General features: G+C 36.8%; 1 protein-coding gene across 2 annotated transcripts in view; it reads left to right on the forward strand.

Moving 5' to 3' along the window:
- LOC122813577 (BMP/retinoic acid-inducible neural-specific protein 3-like) overlaps positions 1-25,361 on the forward strand; it is a 1,515,308-nt gene that overhangs the window by 297,631 nt on the left and 1,192,316 nt on the right. For both annotated transcript variants that reach the window (XM_044085972.1, XM_044085973.1), the window contains exon 2: positions 23,529-23,661. The gene's annotated coding sequence lies outside the window, so the exon portion shown is untranslated. The remainder of the gene's footprint in view (positions 1-23,528; positions 23,662-25,361) is intronic.

Raw genomic sequence — 25,361 nt, forward strand, 5'->3', positions numbered from 1 at the left:
CATTGCCGCGTTCTTTACGCTTACGCCTGCGCCACTTCGTGGATCGCTATTTGCCCTCATTTGCATGGTGCAATACCGCACACAGTGTGTTTTGCATACCTACGCTGGGGGCGGGGACGGTCCGGCGCACGCCAGTAGTGCACGTGGAATTCATTCATACCTGAATCGCTAAGCAGCCATATTTGGCGTTATAACGCCGACGCTATGCTGGCGCCTGGCGCAAGGTTCATGAATCCCGGGGATTGTGTTATTTCAATATCATGTTGGTAAAATGAATGGAATTTTTTTTTATAATAAACCCTGAAGAGTCAGTCTTGGATAAATAGAGGCCAATTGTTAATGAATAGCAAGCAAGTTGTTTATAAGTTATAACAATTACTGGGCCAAATCAGTAACAGAGAGAGATTCTTTGCAAGAAACATAGTAGAGTCAGCATGTGGTGGTGAACAGGGAAAGAGCAACAGCGAATAGTGCAGGAAGGCTAGGAGTCACAGTAACAGGCTGAGGTGTTGAGTAGATATAGTTTAAGTGCCTTTCTGAATTCCTGTACTGATTTTATTTTTCTGAAGTCTGGAGGAAGCTTGTTCCAGTTTTTGGGCAGGGGAATAACTGTATAGGTTTTGGGCAATGTTTTTATTGGGCTTAAAGATTTACAGAGTTAAACTCATCAAGGCCTTACTATATTTAGGCAATTCTGATTTTATATCATAGCTCAAAAATCATTTCTTTAGTTACTCAGATTTTCTCACCCAGTATTTCTATTAGAGCAGTCTACTGGGAATTTTTAAAGTCTGCCAAATCACTACACTCCCAAAACATATATTCCCAATTACCTCTTTCTTCCCTATTACACTTCCAACATTTGCAATCTGCTGGAGGAAAAATTCTTTGGAGTCTCCTCGGGGTATCGAAATATCTATGCAAACACTTCCTAGCAAAGATCCTAAATCTGCTAAATTCTGTTGCATATTTGGAAGCCATACATATATCCCTCAATGTTTTTTTGTGAATTGCTTATCCAATTCTCTTCCCAATCCTTTCTAACTGCCCCTGTTTGATTCCTATAGTTATCATGCAATATTTAATATACCGTACTAATTATCACCTTTTTAATGGAATCTTATGTTCTAGATTCTTATATTTATTTATTTATTGACATTTGTTAACTGGGTTGGTCCAACTGGGCTTGTGGCCCAGTTTCAGTGGAGACCCGAGGAGAAAAGCTCCATTAATAGACTTTATAGTACATTACAATGCTAACAATTTTTGAGTTAATTCAGATATGAGAGACAGAAGAGATTTACATAAGTTATTATACAGGAAAGGTCTATATATAAAGTAGAAGACATACATAAAACAAAATCATACATATATTTTACATGAAGAGTATATTTAAGTGCAAAGAATTTTTTTCATAGTCTGACTGAAATCAGTATATGGCAATTTACATGGAGTGCACATAGTGATGAAGTAAAATTCATGTAAAAGGAATGTAAGCAGGCTAAGTAGGGTCGTGGCAGGAGCAAGTCTTGGAGTTTCTACTACAAACTTTACCAGTGCCAGTCTTTCACATAGGATCCCCTGTTTCTTTCTCTTTGCCTATAATCTGATATCAATCCTTGATAGGGAAGGCAATGTCTAGCCTGCAGTCCAAATGAATTCTTGGCCTTTTGCTATTCTATTACCTATCCCTTTCTGATTATTTGCTCCCAATACCTTGGTTCCTTTGCCAGTTTTCTCCAGCAAATTCCAACCCCTCTTCCCTATTTTCTGTACCCCTAATTGCAGTCATCCCCATCAGCAGAATCTCTTTTCTCCATTCCTATGTTGGCTTAGTTCTTAGAATACTTTCTATTATTTTGCAAATATAACATTCTGTATGGTTATTGTTATTCTCCTTAAGGATCTGTATCCAAAATCCCAGACTGTCCTTCTTTCATGTGCTTCCCCCTGTTTCATCATCATCCCTTTCCACTTTGAATAATAGATAGGTTCTGTTTGTGGTAGTTGATAAAAATATGCCTGACTAAAAATATTGTCACTGCTTGTATGTTGTTATCCATATCCGTAAATCAGAACTTGTAGTTTCTCAGTTTTGGTTTAGCCTTTTCAAACATATCCTTATTTCCCATGACAGAATCCATTTTAATCCATAATCCTACATGCTTAATTTTATCATGTTTCCATAAATATGCATATAGCTGAACCAGTTCATGTGTGGCTACATAGTTTAAAGCTATTGCCTTTGTTTTAGCTTCATTATTTTTGTATCCTGAAAAGACTTGAAACTGTCTTAGAATGTTCCACATCACTGAAATGTCATTTTTCTGATATTATTAGGTATAAAACAATACCATCTGCAGATAAAGGCAGCTTTTCTTGACTACCATACAAATTATATCCTTGAATTTCTGAGTCCCTTATTTTCTTTGCCTATGGTTCTATACATAACGGAAATAACAAAGGTGAAAAGACACTCCTGCCTGGTTCCTCAGCTCAAACAGAACTTATCAGGGAAGAACCACCCCCACTTTAATTTTAATATATGAACACTCATATATCCCCCTAATCAACTTTATAATTTTATCAGGGAATGCAAATGCTTCCACTGCTCTGCCCGTATAATCCCAGCTTACTCTGTCAAATGCTTTCTCTGCATCGAGGCGCACCAACAACAGTATTATTTTCTTATATTCTGCTTTCTTCTGGACCATCATTCCTCTATTAATGTTATCAAATGTTTGCCTCCAATCCACAAAACCATATTGATCCATATCTATAAATTTCAATTTTGGCATCACCATTGCCGTTATTTTAGCCCTTATAGACATATACACTTTATAATCACGGTTTGGAATTGAAATGGAGCTGTAATGAGGCTGGGTCTGATGGGGCTTTACCATCTTTAGGTATTGCAGCTACCACCTCTTTCTTCTAGGATGTTGGAGATTAAAATACTGTTAAAACTTTCTAGATCTTTATCACATTTTTCCTTCCTAGCTTTAAAATTCCACAGGAATACCATCTGCTCCTGGGGACTTTCCTGTAGATTGGTTATACACAGTACGGTTAGGTAAGTTGAACTTACAATAAAAGTAGGTGCTCAAACGATAATTGCTGCAGTGGCATTAGTTATATGGGTTATAGCCTGCCAAGGATATAACAGCTGTCCAGCTTCCAAAGCTTCAGGGCACCTGCCACGCACGCAAAGTGTCAAGAAGCTTGAACTAAGTGACTAAGAGACACTAAGAGACACTACTGGGAGTGAAGCCCCTCAGAGCTCTCCTGCCAGTAGAGAGAGGGAGGCTGAGCCTGAATGGACAAGGCTAGAAAAAAATAAATGTCCACACCCTAGCATAAAAAACACTAAAAAACAAGAAAGATGGAGGGAGAGAGTGGCCACCGCAGCAGTGGTCAGTTGAAAATCTACTGTTATGGTAAGTTCAGCTTATATAACTATACTATGGTCTTCGTATTGATCCCTGCTGCAGTACCTTAGCTATATGGGTAGATTACCACAGCTAAATATATCTGGGAGCTGGAAGGGAAGGGGCCTAGGATTCCCCCAGAGAATGGCCCTAGCAAAGCATGATCTAGTCCTAGAGAAGGATTCCAATTTATAGTGCTTTGTAAAAGTATGCACAGAAGACAAAGTAACAGTTTCCAGAATACTTCTAGAATCCAACCCTTTCCAAAAAGCCATAGAAGAAGCCAAGGTCATTGTACAGTGGACATTGACCCTGTCTGGAATAGATTTGTAATGGTGAGTATAACAAAAGGCAATAGCCTTAGTCAACAATTTAGAAATAATCTGTTAAGAAATGAGCAATTGATCCAATGATCTGAAAGACTTAGTTCCGTTAAGATAATATCTGATTTGACTGTGGGCATCTAAGGTATGGAGTATCCTTTCTTCCTTATTTTTAGGCTCAGGAAAGAAAATGGAGAGATGGATAGTTTGACTTAACGTAAACTTGGATACCACTTTAGGCAAAAAAGAAGGATTAATTCTCAAACAAATCCTCTCCTTTTGGAAAATGAGGTAGGACTGACTGACCATAAGAGCTTGACAATCAGATACTCTTTTTTAGATGTCAAAGCAATCATTAAAACTGTTTTCCATGTTAAGAACCTCAAATCAGCCAGATTAGCTGGTTCAAATAGAGCAAGTGTTAGTTTCTGTAACAAAAAATTGAGATCGGAAGGAGATGCCATAGGTGTACTTGGAGGCCACTTATGCAAAACAGCTTTCAAGAACATTTTGATATACAACTGCCTTGAAAGAGTAGGATCCATGGGCAAACATGCAGAAATGGCCAATAAATGAACACTGACAGAGGAATAAGAATGGCCATGGGATATTAACTCATACAAATATTGTAAAACCGGAGAACAGTGAGCTATGAATGGGTGCTGGTTATGTTGCTGGCACCAACCTAGAAAACCTTTTCCACTTGCTAACATATGATTTTCCAGAAGCATGATTTCTTGCCTCCACTTGTGCCTGCTGCACACCCTCAGAAAACAGGTGCCTAAAAGGAATTAAGACCCTATCATCCAGGTAGTCAGTTAAAGATGATTGATGTTGTGATATATCAAACACCCCTGTTCTTGTGTGAGTAGATCCATTCTGTGAGGAAGCCTGTAGTAGTTGCCCTTGGCCATTTCCAAAAGAAGGGGGAACTATGGTTGCCTGGGCCAGAAGGACGTTACCACGTTGATCATGGGGGATTCTTTCTGAATCATCAGAAGTAACCTGGACATTAGTGGAAAGGGTGGAAAGGCATACAGGAACATTCTTGTCCATAGAAAAGAAAAGGCATCTGTCTTCCAGGTCTTCTTGCATGGAGTCCTGGAACAGAATTTTACCAGTTGGTTGTTCTGAAAGGAGACAAAGAGGTCTACTTGAGGAGGTCCACACAGATGGATCAAATTTTAGAAGACCCCAGATCCAGTCTCCATTCTTGAGGGTCTTCCCTGGTCCTGCTCAGTTTGTCTGCCACACAGTTGTGCTCTGACAGAATGTAGGATGTCTGTACACTGAGATTATGCTGTGAAGTTATTACCAAGCTAACATGGTTAGTCTGCAAAGGGGGTATGACCTGGTTACCCCTTGCTTGTTGATGTGCCACATCACCATGGTATTGTCTGTAACTACCTGAAGAGGTCTCAGTGACCAAAGATGGTTCAGACAATTGAATGCCTTCATCAGGACAAGGTTCTCTTTCATATTTATGTGCTTGTGGCTGTCCCTGGTGTCCCACCCTCCCTTGCACATTTTATCTCTCCTGAAACTGCTCCCCAAGCAAAATCTGAAGCATCTCTGGTGAATGACTGCTTTAGAGAAGGCATGAAAAAAAGGAGATCTTAATTTAATGATATCTACTGTCTCCAGTAAGTGATTTCTCTTCCAACAACCCCAAGTACAGGAATCTGAACAGATAAAAGGTGTTGATGCTGGGACCAAAGAGATTTCAGATACCACTGTATCTTTCTCATGCTGAGTCTTGCTAGGAGTATCATGAGAATCATAGATGCCATGAGACAAAAATCCCAAGGTATTCTCTCACAGTGACTAAAGTGTGAGTGGTTAATCTTAAAAATAGATCTAAATAAAGATCTATTGTTTTCTGTGGAAGAAAAGTTCTTTGAACTGAAGTGGCTAGTTGACATTCCAGGAACACAGTCCTATTTGAGTGAGTTAAGAAACACCTTTGAATGTTCTCCTGGAATCCCAGCGTATCTCTCAACCAAGAGAGAGAGAGAGAGATTCTTGACATTTTGAAAAAGACTCTGCAAAGAAAAGTGTGGATACCCTGTAGTCTGCAATGATCTTTAACTGGAGCTAGACACTTTGTGAACATTCTTGGTGCAGTAGATAGTTCAAATGGTAAGACAGAGGATAGATAATGTGATCCAGACAACCTTAAGAAACACCTGAAGTCTGGGTGGATAGGAATGTGATGATAGGCATCATTTAAGTCTAGTATTACCAGGAAACTTGATGGAGGAAGAAGAGCACATTGGTTGTGAAGTGACATCATTTGGAATTTGGGCACTTTCACACACAGGTTTAGCAAAGAAAGATCCAGAAGTAGTCCCCAAGCATTTCCTTTCTTTGGAACTAAGAACAACCTTGAATAAAACCCCTTCCCCATCTGGGAAGGAGGAATTGGTTCTATTACTCCTTGGGACAGCATGTGATAAAGCATAGGTAGAAACAAAACAGTCTAATCTGCAGGATAAGGAATGACCCCCTGGAAAGGAGGAATTTCTTCCCACTGCCATCTGTAACCCAGATTAATGGTTTTCCGAACCCAGTTGCCAGATACAATCTGTTACCAAAGTGAAAAATGTAGATTCACATTTTCTGGAAGAGAAAGAGAGCCAGGGCGAGAAGAGGTCACAAAGTCTCTTGAATAGTCATTCAGACTTGTTGGAGTGTCCTTGGTTTTGGAAAATTTGAGGCTTTGGAACTTCCTTACCACTTCTTCTGGCAATTTGGAAAAGTAGGGTTGAAAAATATCAGAGATTCCCTGGATTATCTTGCCCTTTTCAACACACTTTTTGATCACCTCTGCAGCAGAGGGGCCAATCACTAAATGTTTAGCTAAGTAGAATTTAAAATCTCATTTAACATCATCTGGAGGGTTCTGAGAATGCAGCCAAGGAAACCTCCTTAAAACCATACGAGTGACCATAGCCCATAGATAGAAGAAATATCCAGTCATACAAACACACTGCAAACAATGAGTAGTGACCTCTGCAATAAAAGAAACAAATTTATTTAAAGCTGATTTTTCTTCACAAGAAGAATTTGTAGATAAAGCATCCATTATTCTTTCACAGTATGTCAATATAAACTTTAAAATATGAGAATAAGGATTTAAAATTCTAAAATTCAGAGTTGCAGAAGTATACTCTTTTTTCCCCATACTTACCAATAATTTTCCATCCATATTAGAATGAGTAGGATTGGAATTAACTAAATGCTTAGCAGTAGAGCAGTTAACCAAGGCTATACCTGTTGGATCAGGTTTTGTAACAGTGTATAAAAATTTAAAAGACTGAGGAAGTTTATGCATCCTATCTGCCTCTTTAGGTACAGCTGGCTATCAGAAAAACTGCAGGCAGTAAGACACACATCCTTTAAAGCAAACAAGACAGGAGGAATGGGTATAGGTTCTAGAAAAACCTTTGGTATCAACTCAGAGTATTTTCTGATGGACTAAGAAACTTCAGTGTTCTTCCAGTGAAAAACACAGGGACATTTCAGCAATTGTCTCAGAATGAGAAACCCCCACAAAGAGAATCAGAAAGCAAGCTCTCCTATGAGTCTGATTCAATAATCTGAGGACAAAACCCTGAATCTCTCCCTGCATCCTCCTGTTCAGATTCCGAACCTTATATCTCTTCAGGAAAGGAGGCATACCTCTTTCTTTTACCAGAAACTACTCGACAAGAATGATCAATCTCCTGAAAATGAAACACTGAGCCAGTCCTAGTAAACTACTCCTATCCAAAGAAATTTGAGGAGGAGTAGATACATGTTTGGTTTTCTGTTACTTTTTGATGGGATTAATAGGGCCAGCTGTGTTACTATTGGCAACAGCTGCTTCCCTAGGAATGGCCACAGCATTCTGATACAGCAGGGAAACCTTCCCTGTTCCCTCTCCCAGGACCAATAAGAATTGTTCTCTTTTGCCCACTGAGGGGACCCCAACAGCTGCAGAGGACAAGGTTAACCCCCTGTCCATAGTGGATGTAGATGCTACACTAGAGAGATCTGGATAAAAGATGAGTGGTCTGACGTACAACAAATGGCCACATCAGAGTCACCCACCTGGGGCTGAGACAAATTGCTAGCCTGCTATGGTGGTAGAGTTAGCTTAACCATTTTTTTTTTGGCTGGAAGAACGACCAACCATGGAAGTGACAATCTGTTCCATGGTCAAGCCAAAAATAGTGCCTCTATCCTGGGAAAAATAAGCAACAATGCCAGCAAAACTATCAGTTCACAAAAGTTACTTTTTTAGACAGAAAAAAAACAGCAAAAGGTACTTTCAAACACTATGACAGCCCCACAACCTTAAAACAAATACTGTTTCTCCACAGAAAATAGCTTGTCAGATAACATTACTTTTAAACTGATAGAAACAATGGGTGCTCCATTTAAAAGTAAACTACTGTTTTCAGACAAGCCATTAAAACACAAACCTTCTAGCTTTAAAATAACTTTCCTGAGGAAGAAAGCAACTGAACATCAGTAACAAATAAGAAAATGGAAGGTTTTTCCCAAAAGGGAAATTATCTAGCTAAGGAAAGCATAGGCTGACTGTCACTCCTCAGAAGCCCCAAAGCAGCATACTCTTCAGCAGTGGGAAAGCTCTGAAGGCCTTTGCACACAAACTTGTCTTTTAGTCAACTCAGCTTGAGCTTCCTGACAGTTTGGGCACATGTAAGGTACCTGAAGCTTTGGAAGCTGGCTGGCTGTTATATCCTTGGCAGGATATAACTCAGGTAGCCAAGGTTACCGCAGCAGCAATTAATATGAAGAACATCACCATTTTTATCTCATTTCCTCCTCTTATTCCATTTGGACTTTTTCCTGATTTCCACATTTCTCTGCTTTATCCAGATTTTCATAAACCTTCTGAAATATGTCTAATACCTTTACATGATCTCTGGTTATTTTAATTGTTGTAGGCTCCCTAAACTTGGCAACAACCCATTCTACTTTCTGTTGCCAGTGCTGTTGGCTTAAAAGTTTTTGAGCTCTGGAGCTATTATCTAAAACAGTTACTTAATGGCAATCTTTCTAAACTCATGCACATTATCAAGGTAGTCCCTAATCTTATCTTTAACACTCTGCAATTGTGCCTCTTCTGTGAGATTCCTCCTATTCTGCAATACTTTAACCTTTGACAGTCCCTCTAAATAACTCGTTTTACTTCTTAACCCATATCTCTATTGTTTTGTATTGTTATGCTAAACTAGAAGATGCAAGAAAAAGGCAGTCATTATAATTCATATAAGGACCTTGGATTATATTATCTGAATACAGATGTTAGCTGGTGACAGACAAAGGCACAAACATGTACAGTTATCTCCAGAAGAGAGTAGGTGTTCTTTTTTTAACAAAAAAATAATCCTGAATTTCTTTATTAGGAGCAGAACAACATTAGAAGGCTAGCACCTTGACCAAGTCCTGTCTACTTGGTATATTTTGCGAGGCTTTAATGGATCACTAACATTATTTGCGTTCAGTGTCATGCTAACCCTGGGTGACATGCTCTTTGTGTTTTTCCACTAGTGTTCTGCCTTTGCCTATCAATAAACCTGTTAGCCAGGCTTTATGCATTACTGAAACTCTATTACCATATATCGTGCCTGTGACGACTGGGGAGAGATAGGCGAAGGCTGCCAGCCTAGTCAAATAGAATTTGATATATAATTCTATCAACTGTATAAATAAATGTAAAATACAGGCTTGTGTTTTTAAATGAAAGAAAAACACTGTAAAATGTGAACTTCAAGATTGTTACAACATTGCCCCCTTGCTCTAAAGAAAAACTAAGCCAAGCCTTTCAAATTTGTCTTTTGAAATTGAAATGATTTTATGAAATTCTTTGATCTTTAAAGTTGGTTCCGTTCAGGCTGGCTGAAGACATTCTGTCTATTGTGTTAACTAAGGACTAATTGCTAGAGCGTATATGTGAAATGCCTTTTAGTGTTGTATTCTCCTGTGCAGGTGTTAGCTTGCTAAATAATGCAAATGGAGTTTCTATTAGCCTGGGAACTCAGAGCAGGTGTCAATATGATGCAATATGAATACTGGAAAAACCTAAGTGTCAACAATGATGTAATCTGGGGAGGACCCAGAGACATGTTTGTTAGCGATGTTTTATAAACTGTGTCTCAGAGAGAGAAGGCATTTTTGATCTTGATATCCAACTTACCAGCACTCTGCTTATGCTCACATGTAAGTTTCTAGCACTGTGATTTCTTGTAGGAATAGTTAAAGCTAGTAAAGATTAATTAGGTATTTTTCTTTGAAATCAGACCTGTCCTACTGTATTATTTTAAGTTTCTGTGTGATCTCTGAACTCTTAGATATCTCTGTGGTGTGGTAGTTTTGTCTTGTATTTTAATTATTTATTATTAAATATTTTTAAAACCTTCTACATGTGGCTGATTTGTGTAGAGATAAGCTCTAGAATGCATTGCATATTTATAGAGTTTACTGTCTAAGTCGCTCCAGATAAAGCCTTGAGACTGTTTAGTCATACTACCATTGGATATTAATATTGCACAGTAATAACTGGACACCCTTTTAAGGGCCTTTCAGTAGCTGATATTATTAACTGGGTGGTGGCAGTAATTACTACTATATAGTCTGGGTAAAGGGGCACAGTTGGAGAATCTGTGTCAGCCTTTCCCAGGAGTGACTGTGAAGTTATATAAATACTTATCTCAAAGTGTGTGTGTGTTGTGTCAGCTACTTGACAGGGACACGAAGCACTGGTTGGACAGAGAGGGTACTGGAGGTTTTAGCTTGCCCATTTAGGCTGAGACCTGGACCCTATAGCTGTGCCAGTGGGGAGTCTTATTGGGTATCTGGTGAGCAAGGGAGCAGCCAGCCCCAGAGTGACTGTGAACTCTGTGTGCACTTAAGGGAAATTGTACTTTACTGTGTGTATTAGTTATCCTTTCCTCTTCTAGGAGACGACCTCTCTGGTATTAGTGGTGAGGATTGAGGCTCCTTGATTGCTGGGCCAGGGCACGGTCATCACAGTGCTCACCTACTACTCTGAAATGCAACCTAACAGTCTGACATAATACTGGCTTCTTACCCGATTACTCTTTTTGTTAGTAATTGTCCTTCTATGCTATTTTAATACTTCTTAAATCTCACAATTTATGCATTACTTCAACATTTCCATTTTAAGCTGCTCTTCTCCCTTCTGCATACTTATCTGGGGGCTATGTAGGACCAGGATAAGTATGCATGAGGGCAATGTTTGTGCAAATACAATAAATCATCAGTTATCCAGAAGTACAGCTATACTGTCTTTACATGTACCATTTCACCCCCTAACACAAGTTGTGTAATTAAATGTTAAGCCTTCCTTCTTCTGTTTTGTGTTGTCACAGGTACAGTATTATAGTATTATCTGGCCCCATTTCATGCCTCTGATTATTTTATACTCTGTTTTCATGTGTGTGTGTGTGTGTGTGTGTGTGTGTGTGTGTGTGTGTGTGTGTGTGTGTGTGTGTCTGTGTGTGTGTGTGTGTGTGTGTGTATATATATATATATATATATATATATATATATATATATATATATGTATATATATATATATATATATATATATATATATATATATATATATATATATATATATATATATACACACACACACACACACACACACATACACACACACACACACACACACACACACACACACTCATATATATCTGTTTAGTTGACTGCATTTGGTCAACTAAGCAGATGGTCGACAGGAGTGTGAGAGTGCACAATTCTCAGGGCGAGGGAAAATGCCCTTTCCCTGATATTGTGTGATCTTGGTGATAGTATATATAATGAGTAGGGGGTGTATTTTAAATATTGCATGTGCTGAGGCTGTTTCTCAGCCATGCATGGTAGCTTGTGGACATTGGCCTTGTCAGCATTTAGAATATATATGGGTACAATAATAATGTAAATGTCATCAGTGGAATTTTCATCAAAATATAATCATATGTGCACTATAGCCACAACTGAAAATGTCAAAATAATATTATTAAGTACTCATACTTCCAGCTGAATGCCATACTCCTATTTAATCTCATTAAAATATATGTGTTTTTGTGTAACACATGTTTTTCAGTAAACCATTGCCAGCACACACTAAAACATTGCACCAGCAATGATTTTGTTCTTTTGGGAGATTCTTCAATTTAGTGCCTCCATGGAGGTGGTATATATAAGTTAAGGAGAAAGGGAATTTTTAAGTACCTGTATTGTCTGATGAGAAACTGCTTTTTTCAGTTACTAGGGTGAATGATTGAATATGAATGCCTGATTCTTTTTTAGGACTGAAAAGATAGATGTTCAGCATTCTGTTCATGGAAGAGTTAACTGTGGCAAGAACTCTTATTCTTGCAGAAGACATATGAGATTTGGATGCCTGTTGTCAGGTAATTCTTCCCAATTGCATCCCCTGCCATGTGTCTATCAGTGAAGTCATATAAATTGTACTTGTAATCTTTTTCTATATTTTGGTATAACTGCTGTGTTCTGAAATAGCTGTAGACTTCTTTCATGGCAGAGGAAGCATATGCCACACTGCAAATGTATAAATAGCTGAGATTTGGATGTCAGCCTGGTGGACCTTCAGACTACAGGATTAAGGTGACATTCTGTTCACAGCACGTGCATTCCTCTACTCTTCTACTCTTGGCCCTCTCTCTGCTTACCTGTAATTCACATATTTGTGTGGTGTTTTTTTTTTTAATATTACCATCATTGTAATAGAAGAAGTATTTCTTTAAATCTGACTCAGTGTTTGCTTCAAAAGGTTAATGTCACAGAATAGAAAAGGGTAAAATAAATAAATTTAATAATGATACCTTGATTAAATAACACTGAAGGTTCATGCAATTATATCTGTTTTAATGTATGCCAAACCATCTTCATCTAATTAGAGGTGTTCAATTACACTATAAATAACAAAACTTGATTTTATGTACCTCTGCATGCATAAATTTATTCCAAACGCCTGAAATATCTCCATATGTTGAAATGTATATATAAAAGAGTGACTTTGCAATCTGTGTAGTGTTGAAACAAGGGCTATAAAGTTATGTGAAACATATAGATTACAAACACAATGCTTATCTCTCTCATATGTGGTAATCAGATAGTACTGAATTGCAAAAGGATTAATTTGTTAACAGTGGCACTTAAATAGTAGCACTAGTTACAAACACATAATGCCAAATAACAAACAAACTTAGACTTCCTATAATAAGTCAACCATTTTAATTCCCGTATGTCAGTAGTGAGGCTGCTATGGTGGCATGTCTACTGGTGGGGAGAATCCTTATGATAAGACAAGTGTCTCAATAACAGGGAAATGCACAAGCCCTTGACAGGCGAAAGTAGGTCATTATGGAATTTCAATATTCATAAAGAGCATACTGCATGTATGTGCTCCCTTTTCAGTTCATTGTCTTACTCTAAGTTGCACGGTGGTTTTATTGGTTAGTACACTTGTGCAAGTGTAACACATTTCAAGAGTAGCAGTGTGTATTAGTGAATGATCTGGCAACCTGCGCTGTCAAGTCAGAAATGCTAATAAACATATTTGCATATCACTTGATAAATATTATAGATAATGATGTGTGCCTCACAATGAGAAAAGAAATGAAAATTCATTTTGTTTTATTTTTATTTAGGTACACTGGAGAAATTACCCTTTTTCATCCCTAACCATACTACATAGTAATTGATAAAAGAAAAAGAAAAAAACGTAACAGTGACTAGAAGAAGAGTGCATATAAGAGAAGGTGCAATAGATACAAAGAGACTATGTAATTGTTACAAAGCAGTGAATTAGTACACTCTCAGCTCATTAGTAAAGGATAATACACAGTCTGAGCAAGAAACACTAATGCAGCATCTGTCTTTCGATGGAAATCAGGCTATGGGGAAGCATTCTCCTCTGCAAATAGCTCTTAGTGGGGTGAATATATTGGAGGAGAAATGTTGTTATTTCAAACAGAGCCTATGGATGGACAATAATTTGTAATTTCATAGTTTCTTACTAGACTATTCGCCTGAAGGATCATTAGAAACCGAGTCATGCATTCCCATTATGTTTTTTTTGTTAGCCCATGAAATTTAAATATGAATAATTGGTAAACATTTCCATCTCACCACAGAAGTATTACTAACTAGGCACAACCTTGCCTAAGTGATTCTCCCTGCTTAATTTCCTAACTAATGTTATGTTCCTCCATATATATACATATATATATATATATATATATATATATATATATATATATATATATATAAATTCAACCATATATTTGTCTAAATTCAAATGTTTAAATTCTTGTTCATTTTGATACTATGTATATATTTTTGTTTTTACATTTTTATCATGTAAATGTATTAACACTTTTTTTTTTGTCAATTTTGTTTATAATTTCTATTACTTGTTATGATAATTTGTATGTATGCTTAGACTGGAGTTTTTCTCACCAGGCCTCCACTGAAAAGGGGCAGTGCCCCAGCTGGACCATCCCAGTAAACAAATGTAAAATAAATGTTACCCATTTCCATAAGGGACAAGGAAGCTTCTCTTCCATTCATCCGGATTACATTTAAATAGAGTAAGAGAAGTTATTTGTTTTACCTCGCAGACCTACTGCACATCTACAAGTAAACAGTTGCAAAAACACCTACTCAAGAAATTGTAATCTGTTCTGCAATATAAATAATGCATGTTGGAAAAGATAGCTATGAATCATGGAGAATTTAATTTCTTTGGGATTGTATTCTTTTCCATATAAAATAATCTCTTGAGTAGGTGTTTATGCAGCCGTTGTACTTGTAGATATGCAGTAGGTCTGCGAGGATAGGATCTGTTGAGACTCTATATTCAAGGCAGAGGTGACCGCTCAGCAACCTGTATAATACTGAGAATAGGGCAACAACATTTGGAGATGATCAGTACTTATGATTTAGAGTAGACCCTTGATTTTCTTGGCAATTAAACACTGTGGGTTTTCATGTTGTGTCCAGTGTTTGGACAATACATGACAAAAGGTTCATTAAACTCAATGATCAGTCTAATCAGTGACAAATACGGTATTATGATCACATCCATGGACCTGGAAGACTTACCTACTGATGAGCTGCACAATGAAAACTGACTTTCTTACAATAATGGATAAAAACTTTGTAGTAAAGGTGACAGGAGGCAATGCCAGCTTTATATGTAATGGGCAAGACTGTAGCTTGAACAAATGCATCGCAGTTGTGTTCTGATCAAGGAGGTGGTACAGTAAACCCTCAAACCATATTAACGACTGTGAGAAGTATTTCTTTTTTCAGCAGTGCTTCTAGCTTCATGGGCACAGATGTGCAATTTTGAAATGCATTGCCAGCATAGCCTTACATGCCTTACACGTAATAGCTACTGTCAATATGGGTTCCATGAGTGAGCAAATACCTTGTTTTTGGAGAGCAATGGGAATTTATGTCTGATTTTTAGAAGGAAAGCATGGATTTAGCTAACAAATTACTGACTTCTGTCTCATAAATCATGAGGCTTTAGTTTGTATGTCTTGATTTGCGCTAATTTCTCAGTAAGTAAAATTCATCAACAAGATATGAAGTTAAGCATTTTAAAGGACTTCGCAGGTGCTTTTTAGCGAGAATGCTTTTCCTAACTTCTGTATTCATGCAACAAGTATGGTTGTTCTTAGTATTACAGAGGAGTACTTATCCTGAAAAGAACACCTAGTAGAAAATGTGATGCTGTACTGCAGTCTGTCTGATCTGCTACACAGGCCCAGTCAGTGCATTCTTAATCATAAAGTAAGGATTACTAATCTGTAGTCTAAAAATGTGGATACATGAGGAACGTTTGTGTCTTTGGAGGAAAGTTTAGTAATGGTGCAATGATCACTAAGGGTGGATGCACTGTAGGGGGAGAATCTGTGAAAAAGTAAAGCTGGTTGGTTTGAATTTATTAATAATATGGATACTATTTCCTTGAATATAATTTTTGAGCAATTTGATTTGAATGTTTAGGACAGCAGCTAGGTCAGTGTATTGCATTAGGTTAGTAATTATGTTTATAATGTTGAGACTAAATGAGTGATGCAAGTGGGGAGAGGGAATGATGATTGGATAAGGCATAGGATTCAAAATGTGTATGCTTGATACTGCAAAGTTATACAGCGATTAGAAGAGAATGACTTTTACTTTCTTTCCTGCAAATATTCAAACACTCATGTAATTAAAACCGGACCTCGTCACAGTTTATAAACACTATAATAATATTATAGTTCTGGGACACATTAACTGCGTCACTGCTATTTTATTTTCTAAGTGGTTTATTATTCGCATTTTCTATATTTGAATTTAAATATTATTCACATTTTCTATTTTTGAATTTAAAATGACTTTTTCATAATAGTTGTTTTCTTCTAGGGGTCACTTTTTAAAATCATAGCTGAATGCTCATTAATGGTTGGACTGCTTTGAGGAGGAGTCATTTTGCTTTAAGTAAGAATTTGCTGTTTATATTCATGAAATGAGAACAAATGATATAAGACATACAGTAACACTTTAAGAAGTAGGCTTGCATCACATTAAATTTCTGATAAGATACTGGCATTTGGTATGCATTCAGGAGCCACCCAAAAGCAGGCATACATTTTTGGTAGTGTGAAAGTTAATCCATTTCTTGGTATACCAAAAATATTTGTGTGCTGCATGGCAAACACTGCAAGTGCAGGGCTGCTCTAAAGTATAGCAACTATATCTTAAGTTAACAAATTATATAGGTGTATTTGCTACAGCATGCATTTCAAATGACCCTAATTTTTTCAGAAGTTGTTTTTGACAAGATTCACTGCTTCTGAATAGGATGTAGGAACAATTTAAACTTCTAATTGCTACTTGTGCTTTTCACACTAACACGAGCGTGGGTAATGTGTTACTTGTATGCTTTATCCTAGACAATGTTGTTCTGCATCCTATTTACTTAGTAAATAATTTATGTGAATGGTAAGATATGGTGGGCATATGTTTTAGATTAAACACTGTAAAACGGTTGTTGCCTTTCACATTCCTGAGGTGTAAACTGGATTACTTATTTAATTTATCAGAAATTGAATGGTACACTGGAGAAATCATCTGTATTATGTAACACTGTGATAATGAAGGAATTAGTATCAGAATTATGATGGTTAACTACAATAAATGTTTTTTTAGGTCCACCACAAAATTCTTTTGTGATGCAAATAATATTTTTTTGAAGGAAACTATAAAACTGAGAGGCAACACTTACAGCCACTTCTTTAATGAGTTGATCAGCTTCCTTATTTGTGTTTATTCCAGTCCTGATTAGCACTGGTTAGTGAGATTTTAGTATAGATGTCCTAATAAAGCATTTTTGAGGTCACACATTTTTTCCATGCATCATTTACCATTTCAGAAATATTTCATATTGCAGTCAGGTTCTGTTATCACTACAATGCGGTATTTTTGTTACTGAAATCAGTAATATGCCTGGGAGATGGGAAATGTAGCTATTAGCAGAAGACTAATCTTAGCCTTTGCTCTTTAACAAAAGATATGAATGAAACTAAATTTAAAAAGTCTAAATTGACTTATTTATAAAAGGAAAACATGTCAATCTTTCAGTTTTATTTGATACCACTTCTGCTAAAATATGTCAGAGACTCAGTTCCTGTAACTGTAAAATAATGCTAAATGACTGATACAGGAAAATATGACATTTGTATTACTGCGAACAGATACTCTTAAAGCTTTTAATTCTGTTTTCATTTTCATATGCTCCTGGTAATAATATAATTTCTCTTAGCAGCAGCACATTTAATTTGCATTAGAGTTTCAGCCAACATTTTTATAAAATTACAATAAATATCTAAAAGACAAGTTTAACCGGTGTGATACATTAGTACATCTGCTTATTTGTTGTTTTTAAGCAGTCCTTGCTACTTTAAAATATTTACTGATGAAGCAAATCTAAGAAAAGCAAAATGGAGCTTTCAACTAGACGGTTGATGTCTGAGCTACTAACAGACCTCATCTAAAATGAAAGGTATCCTATTAATTTGGAGGGACAGGACAAGTCGTGCTCTGTTGTGAAGCTTCCTACTCATTTTCTACATGCAGGGTGAGATTGAACACTGTCCAGATGTTTCCCTATCCATTGGTAGGAATTTAAACTACACAGTCACAATCCATAGCAACCACAAAGAGCAAGGGGTACTCTGTAGAAGATAGTGACTAACTCTATGTGAGAAGGCATCATCCAGCAAAGGGAAATGCTTCAATACTTCAGCAGCACAACACTGCCACAGTTGTTTCTGGAACATTAAGGACCTCAAAGTCTGGGAGATCAGGTGAAGGAATAGTCTGACCATCACTATCCAGGTAGGTTATAGGGCATGCACTTAATGCTCAAACTTGCTGTTGCTGTGCGTATATTCATGTGCAAGCATGCATGTGTGATTGTGTGTGTGTGTGTGTGTGTGTGTGTGTGTGTGTGTGTGTGTGTGTGTGTGTGTGTGTGTGTGTGTGTGTGTGTGTGTCTGTGTGTGTTTGTGTGCCTGGAGGAGGATATGTATACCTGCCTATCTGTCAATACTGTCACACCAGCTAAGTAAACAATGCTGATAGGCTGGGTAGGCAGTGAGGAAAGCATTAATAATCACATGACATGTAGTCTGGGAGGACAAAGATCACTGATATTTCTCCTGAGATGGGTGTGTATTGATACCTGTGACTATTGCAAGTGGGCACATTGCTCTTTGTGATACTATGATTATCATGGCTTTATTTCAGCATACAGCTCCATTGGATAAATACTTCACCATCATAGTGTCTTTAAAAATCACATACCACTGCCAGTATATGTCATCAGCATATGTCCCTGCCCTTTCATACAGTAGAACGATTGCTGAATCTTAGATGGGAGGCATTAGTAAATTGTTCATTTTTCCCATTCTCATGGTCTTGTATTTGACATACAATGGTATAATAATAGAATTAATGTGAACATCCTGTTCAGAGCAAAGAATGCATAAAGTCTGAATCCATGAAACAGCAAGGCATGCCTGTGTGAACAGCAGAGATTTATATGTAATAGGCTGTATTCCTGGGTATTTGGGATGAAGAACAGCTTATGTGAAAAATGGCTAGTCATCGGGACCATGGATGCAACAGCAGTAGAAAAGTGGGCTGATGCATCTCTAAGCAGGACATACCTTACTTTATCATACTCAGAATTACAGTGAAGCTAGATCCTATCCAGTCAAGTAATGGTCTAAGTTATGCAGTCAGTCTTGTCCTGCCACTCCGTTGCAGGATGCACACGCATACACACATGCACACAATGAATACACATCTGCCAGCATTTTGGATGTTCACCAATTTATATACTGGCTTGTATTTGGAACAAACAATGAAAGTAAAGACCCTAGTGAAACTCACATGTTGTTAAGAAAATGTAAGAACCCTAAGGAAGGTAATAAGGACACACATTTCATTCCTGTGTTGAGTAGGTAGAAAATGAATCCAGAATGCAGCATTTTTAGCTGTGACATGAGAAGTAAGTATTTGTCAATCCTAAGTGTTGGCTTACAATGAAGCTGAGCTGTGCCAGTTGTCATTAGTCATTAATGATGTATGGTTAACAAAACAAGAAAGGATAAGTGAACTGGCAAGTACAAAGTAAAATACGGAGCCTTCACTGCATTCAGAATGCAATGTTATACAAGATTCATGGCTGGCAGGAAAAAAATGTTTATCTTAATGCAGTTTTCACGTGGTGAATGACTGAATGTCACTTTAAGGACCGAGTTATGTGACAGGCTACAAATGTTTAAATCTGGATGTTTGCATTTTTGCTGGGATCTCATGAAATCTATGAAAGACAAAAGAACTCACCCTGGTATTGTGTTTAAGCCTGTTTTTTGGCTATTTTTGGGCTGCATTGTTTTTTAATTATAAATTCCACTATATTTCAGCAGTTCTTTCTACTTTATGTATAGCAGTTTTGTGGTTTTAGTAATTATTTATATGAGCTTGGCTGATTTTTCTTTGGTTAATAGTTGTAAAATATATCAGCTTTAAATTGTAAGAAGATAAAGACTGGAGAGAAGCAAGTAACAGTTATAATGCTGTGATCTTTGCCTGCTGGGTTGGTGGGGTTAGGTGTAAAAGTGTATTGATCATATTATATGTAGAATTTAAAAAAACATTTCTCCTACAGGGTGGATGTTTAGATTAACACCCTTCATTGAAGATGTATACAAGTTTTTTTTACAACAAATATGTTTTAAGAATATAACAAAATGATAATATGTATGGAAATGGCTAATTTATTTTTCCATTAATAAATGCTCTTAGTGGAAGAAAACAATTTTGCAGGTGCAGGCTATTGGCCATGGAAAGTTTGAACAGTGTTTTTCTGAGTGAAATTTGCAAGATTGCTTCATGCATCTGCAAAGGTGCTACCTAATTTTGATCTCATTGATGACTGTTTTTATTTGTGGACAAGTTGTTTACTAGTGCAAGTAATTAATCTTGATGACTATGAGCACTCTTTACTGAGAGAAATGTAAGCGGTACTGGGTAATATTTAAAAATATAGTGGAAAGCATTTCAGTGAAAAATAAAGACAATTTGAAAATGTGTGAAGTGACTTGCATCATGGGAATGTAGCAGATGACATGAATACTACATAATGGGGCTGTTTTAGTGCCATCTTACCTACCAAACCTTGTGGAAGTAGGACTTTGGAATAATTCTGATGAGTATGTCTGCAAAAAATAATCCAGTACTTTTGAGCAGTTACACTAAAATATGAAAATAAGTCCATGTGTTTTTTAATTGGATTATCTTGTATTGCCTTTTCAGTTTAATTACTCTAATTATTTTAATGTTTGTTCACTGATAAAAATATTGCTATAAGTGCAGCTATGGCAGTCATTGTTCTTGTTGAAGGCCATTGGATTTTAAGAGTATAAAGAGTTTTGTATTTAGCTTAGAAAACTACTAATGGTCTATGATTTTGAGCAATGCCTCACCAATTTTACACATGGACCAAATTCCTTTCTTTGCAGGATATCCATCAGCTCTATCTCTAGCACCACTACAGAAGTACAAAGGTGCCACACAACTGTACTATCTTTATAGATTGTCTTTTACAGTTTACTTTGAAATGTTCTCTGTTTTTTTTTTTTTTTTTTTTGCAAACCTGCTCACAATGAGATTGAAATTTATAGAATCCAGGTGGTTTAAAAACTGCGCATGTGAAGGTGTTTATTTCTAATGAGCTTTCACAGACATAAATACTCCTGGGCAAGTTTGTGTTCAGAACTTGTGTAATAAAATAGTGACCTGCAACTGATTTTTAGGAAAAAAATAAACAGGGTTCATTGCTGGGAGTGCTCCTGTTTGGTTTCTATATCTCTGAAGTCAAGGCTGACATCAAAGCACTTTGCTGACCAAATTTGCAGATGATTGCAAACTAGGTTTAGTTATTGAACACCTCAATCACAAATACTCTACAAGAAGACATGTCATAGACTTATAACAGGTGCCACAGTCACTGTCTTAAACGTAATGCCAATAATTGCATAATAGTATGGTAAGACAGCCACCTCTACAAATAACTACATTCATAATACACCCCTAAGAGTAGAGTGAGTAGTCAGGGATTTGGGAGCACATGTAGATAGTGTCCTGGTCTTTGACCATCACGTGTCTACTGTAGTAAGAAAAGTATTTTATATTGCACAACTTATAAACAAGGGTATGGCATTGAGGTCATTCCTCAGTTGTAGTCTTGCCCTCATATGACCAGTCATTTAGTATGCCCTCATTTGGCATGTACCTGACAAGGCATATGCAACAACTACAGAGTTCACAGAGGTTTTTCACAAAAAGAATAAAAGGTTGAAGAAACAAGTCTTACGTGAATTCACTTTCTTACAAGTTGCATAGAAATTACCTATGCCTGGCCTACAAAACAACCTCTAATCCAGCCTTAATGGATCTGCTGCACATTTACAAAACAAATAGCACCAGAAACACCTGTTCCATGGACCAAAACCTCACCTGCAACATAAGTAGGGCATGCTGGAGTGACATGTATGTGTCTCACAGGCTACCCCTTCTCCAGGACAGATTCTCCATCCACATAAAGCAAACATTTTCCTGCACTTATTCAAATGAAACTTGGAACAGTGATTGAGGAATTATAAAATTATGCCAGGTCCAACACCTATGTCAGTATTAGAGAAAGAAAGCTTGTAAATATAAGACATCTCAAGAGCCAAATTTATGCAAACCCACAAAAACTAAGCTACTAATACCTTTGTAATATTTCTGGGAAACACAGCTAGACTTAAAAAAGCCCTTTGGGGTTGTTAGCTTATTAATTTACTATGATCCTGTGATTCTACTGAATAAGTTATAAAAGCAGTTGCCTCACAACCAGGCTTAATACATGAATGCACTTAATATAACAGTGCACAGTTTAGTTTATTTATTTTGTGTAGTCAATGCACGTTTCCTAAGGGATAAATGTTAATGTTGACTAAAAGCATGCAAACTGTTTTTCACATCTGGGAAAAGAATACAGATAATAAAAAACAGACAACAATCAGTGTAAGTGAGAAAATGGGCTATAATACATGCTTAAGCATGGGTAACCCTAATTTTAGATTAAGTAATACATGTGAGCACAACCATTGGTTTGTAGCAACTGTTTCTATCTGGAGAGGTAAACATTTTCTTAAAAATGTAAATAGTTACGTGTCTTTGTTCAATTACTAGAAAATTGAAATCAGAGTCTAACTCAACTGTAACTGAAATATTTAATATTATAAAGGAGGTGAAAGAATCTTTAGGAAAGGAAGGAGCAAATTACCTAGAAATGAATGGAATCTGTGTGAACTATGCATGCAGAATAACGTTCAAGAAGAGGAGTACGATTTAAACAATGGTAGGAATCAAACAATTTGCATGCTGTTGATGTGTATGATAATTGTTAACATGTATGTTGCATAAAAACAATGAGAAATATCACTATAGATAGTATGTATGTGTAGCTATGTCATTGTTGTTATTGTGATTTAATAACAATGTTAAAATATAAAAATTACTGATTAATATAAAATATTTTAGATGCAAGGTATGAAAAAAATGAAATTTCCTGACAGCAGTTATATAGCTGCAGTACAAAACAAAGTCCATTTAAATTCAAAACAAGTGAAAGGTGGGAGTTACACATTTTAGACCAATTTGAATGGTAATCTCAGGACGACATGTACATGACAGGCAAGTAACAGACAAATATGAATAATGAAAGAAAAATGACACGTATGCTGATAGTCTGGTTCGTACATGGCATTCATCTATGAGGTGGAAAGCAAGGAGCATGTTATGTAGAAGAGTAGTCATCAAATAAGCTTAGCATGTTCTCAGACATTTCACATGGAAAATGTCTTACTGAAATAAATTTTCCAGTGCCAATCACATCTTCATCCACAGGAGATATCTATTTTTCAGTTTCTTATCAAAATAAATACTAACTACAAATTTTTCAGTTATTTCTGTTGTTTCATATCATACTGCTATTCATCAGATGTAATGTTATACAATTCTGCTATATTTAAATGATACATAAGTATACTTCTTTCTCTAAAATATCTGGACATTAGCAATTTCTCATTTCTCTTCACAGGACACAACTGCTCATATTAGGACAACATTGCATAAAAGAGGGCTGGGTGATAATGCTGTCCTCCATAATTAAACACGGGAATGTGCAAGTCAGAATAACAGATTTGTAAAAGCCTGTACAACAAATATTACAGGTAAGGCTATTTATATTGTCTCTAGCATATACAGGGAAGTTCCGCTTTTATTTACATTTTGTATAGAAGGTGAACTAAAACTAGTCATAAAACAAGAAAGGAAAAGAGGAAGAGAAAATTTTAATTCTGACAATGATCTGTCATAAATCTGAACAAGAAGGTAAGCTTTCTGATTTACAGATTTGATATGCTGCATGATGTTGCATGATTTTTCACTCTGACATTTTCTGATAAACTGTATTATGACACTGAAGGATCACGCATATTTAATAAATGTTACTGCAGTCCAACTCAAGTGCAAGCCAACCTTCAGCATTAATAAGACACTTCTGTAATCATAAAACTTGTAGTATTACTAGCAATATTTACATTTTGAAAGGAGGAATATTACATGATTTGAGGGGTCTATATTAGATCATCGAAGTGTTAATACTTTGAATGGTCTAATATCAAACCGAAAACAGTGAACGCTGAAAATAGCGAAGCTGCAGATAACCAATTTTTTTCCTAGGGAAAAAATTCAGTTGTCCATTTCTGCAGCTTCGCTATTTTCAGCACTGTGGTGGAAAGTTACGGGTTGGGTTCAGGTAAGTGTGCAATTGTGTGGATGTTAGGGTTAGGGCGGGGTATGTGAGTTAGGGTTAGGGTGCTGGTAAGGTGAGTGTGTGATAGTGATAGACTTTAAGGTTAGGGCGGGGTATGTGAGTTAGGGTTAGGGCACGGCTGAGGTGAGTGTACGATAGTGACAGACTTTAGGGTTAGGGCGGGGTATGTGAGTTAGGGTTAGGGCGCGGGTGAGGTTAGTGTGCGATTGTGACAGACCTTAGGGTTAGGGTTTGGGTTAAGGATAGTGTATAGATAGTACTGTATGTACAGTTTAGTGTAGGGTTAGATGTAGGATTTTAAGTGTATGTGTGTGGCTTGCTGTTTTTTGGTGTGCTTGTGTTGTGTGTGTGTTTCTCCGACCAGTGAATTTTTTCCCAGGGGAAAAATTAGCTGTTCTGAGCTTTCGATGTTTTTAGATTTCATGGTTAAAAGTTTGATGTTGTTGTATTCGATGATGAACTGTTTCGTTGAACTGATATAGACTTGATTTGGGCATATTAAACCATGCTGCAAAACAGTAATGTTTCTAACCACTAAAATATACAATATATTTAAAATATATAATGTTCATGTCAGTCATGTACTCCTTGTTGTACTCAGGACTTAATTGGCAGTCTCCTGTTAAAAATGTTCATTTATTGCTATTGTTTTTCACGGCCTTAACCCACTTGTCACAGACCATCTTCAAGAGGTCTGTGTTTGTCTGTGTGAACCTTAGCTAGGCCATATATGACTGGAATAGTGGGATGCTCTACAGAAAAATACATATATAGTGAATAGTCAATTTGATCAGTCATCAATAAATCCTACGTGTAGAAGTTCAATCTATCTATGGTAACATTCACCTGAACTTTCTGTAGTACAGCATACACTTTGTCATCATACATCTTACGCATTTTCTCAAAATAATCTATGGTGTCGAAGACGACTATCCCACCACCCTTGTCAGCAGGCCTGATGACTAAATGTTCAGCCCTAGTCAGTGTCCCAATGCCTCACTCTCCTTCATAATAAGATTGTAAAAACAGTTCTTGGACTTTTTGAGAAAATGTGTTAAGATGTATAATATCAAAGTGTATGCTATACTGCAGAAA

This window comes from Protopterus annectens, chromosome 10.part0, assembly GCF_019279795.1.
Source record: "Protopterus annectens isolate FY-2018-M chromosome 10.part0, PAN1.0, whole genome shotgun sequence".
NCBI classification, from domain to species: domain Eukaryota; kingdom Metazoa; phylum Chordata; order Ceratodontiformes; family Protopteridae; genus Protopterus; species Protopterus annectens.